The following is a 2,031-nucleotide window of genomic DNA, read 5'->3' as shown; positions in this document are numbered from 1 at the left end:
TTAATGCATCAAACAACAAAAAAAAAAAAAAACAGAAAAATATTCTTTCAAATCATCTGCCGAAAAAATAATGGTTTTATTTTTCCCCAACAATACTAAGTCACTTATACTTTTAGGTCCGCTTTCCGTGTTATTCAGAAGAATCTAAAATATATAGTAACAACCAATTAGGTTGAAATATGTTCCCCATAATAACGAATGTTAGGATGTACCATTTTATAATACCGTGGGCCAATATTGATAAGTTTTAAAAGGAATAGTTTTAATCAGTGAGAACCTAAAATACCAAATTATAGCTTATACGTTAAAAAGGTATCCCAAATATATAAATATACAAATAGGTACCAAATATTGCGGGTACACCGTTATATGGTGTATATCATAACAGAGATCGCCTTTTCGAAGGAATATTGGCGTGAAATTGAACGATCTTAAATAAGTGATCTTTATCGATATGTAAGCCAACTAACATCAAACCCTACACATGTCATTCTGCAACCTAAATAGGTCGAATAGGCACGCTATGTCGAAATTCGTGTAAAACGAATGATATTTACATTTACAATAAATCGGACGAAGATATATATGGAAACTATATCTAAATCTGAACCGATTTTCACGAAACTTAGCACACATCATGCTAGTCTTAATTAAGTACGCTATGCCAAAATTCCCGCAAATCGAAAGATTGATAGGGAATTTAGTTCACCATTTAAATCTGAACCGATTTTCACGAAACTTAACACACATCACTCTAGACTTAATTTAGTACGCTATACCAAATTTCGTGCAAATCGAAAGATATATAGGGCCTTTTGTCCACCATTTACATTAAATCGGACGAAAATATATATATCTAAATCTAAACCGATTTTCACCATTTTCAATAGAGTTCATCCTTGGGCCAAATAAATGATTTTCACGAAACTTAGCACACATCTGCTAGACTTAATTGAGTACGCTATGCCAAAATTCGTGCAAATCGAAAGATTGACAGGGAATTTAGTTCACCATTTACCAAAAATCGAACGAAAATATATATGGGAGCTATATCTAAATCTGAACCGATTTTCACGAAGCTTAACACACATCACTCTAGACTTAATTTAGTACGCTATACCAAATTTCGTGCAAATCAAAAGATATATAGGGCCTTTGGTGCACCATTTACATTAAATCGGACGAAAATATATATGGGAGCTATATCTAAATCTTAACCGATTTTCACCATTTTCAATAGAGTAATCCTTGGGCCAAATAAATGAGCTGTTCCAAATTTCATCCAAATTGGATTATTAATGCACCTGTATTTTGTTTGCAATTGAACATCAACAGACGGATATGCATAAATCGACTTAGAAAGTGATTCTATGCATATTCTTAAAAGGAACCATGGGTCTGTCTCGATTCCTTTTGCCTGTTACAAACATATGCACAAAGACATAATACCCTGTACCATAGTGTGGTGAGTATAACGACATAGAATTTTATTCTGATCAGGATATTTATTCGCTATCAGCTCTTACCTTGTGGGAGAGGGTATGGAAATAACATGGCACGACTCATACGTGATCTCTCAAAAAGACTATTGAAAAAATGCAGACCGATCATTATTAAGCCGATTATTAGGTTTTGAATATTAGGGATTAAAAACAACCACAACTTTCTAGTCGCTCTACACTTCAGAAGTATAATCCGGACACTACCTGACCATTACATTGATACCAATCGACAAATATATTTGGAAAATAAAGTCAAATATTTAGACGGGTCATCACAGAAAAATACGTCAAAAGGTGACATCGTCATGGAAATTTCTTGAAATTCGATGTTCACCAACAGCGGGTAGTATATACGCATCTCAATTTACCCCCATTATAAATACTGACCACTGGAGGGACAGAACGATCCTTAATTAAATGTTTAAATAAAAATGTCACATGCACATCATCATCATGTATCCACACATATGTTGAATCATAAACCCTTTTAGTGAAAAAGGATAAAAATCACTTACACAAATTTGACACA

This window comes from Musca vetustissima, unplaced genomic scaffold (genome assembly GCF_032173495.1).
Source record: "Musca vetustissima isolate MV318-11 ecotype Yass unplaced genomic scaffold, APGP_CSIRO_Mvet_v1 utg39770, whole genome shotgun sequence".
NCBI lineage: Eukaryota > Metazoa > Arthropoda > Insecta > Diptera > Muscidae > Musca > Musca vetustissima.
This window is presented reverse-complemented; position numbering follows the sequence as displayed.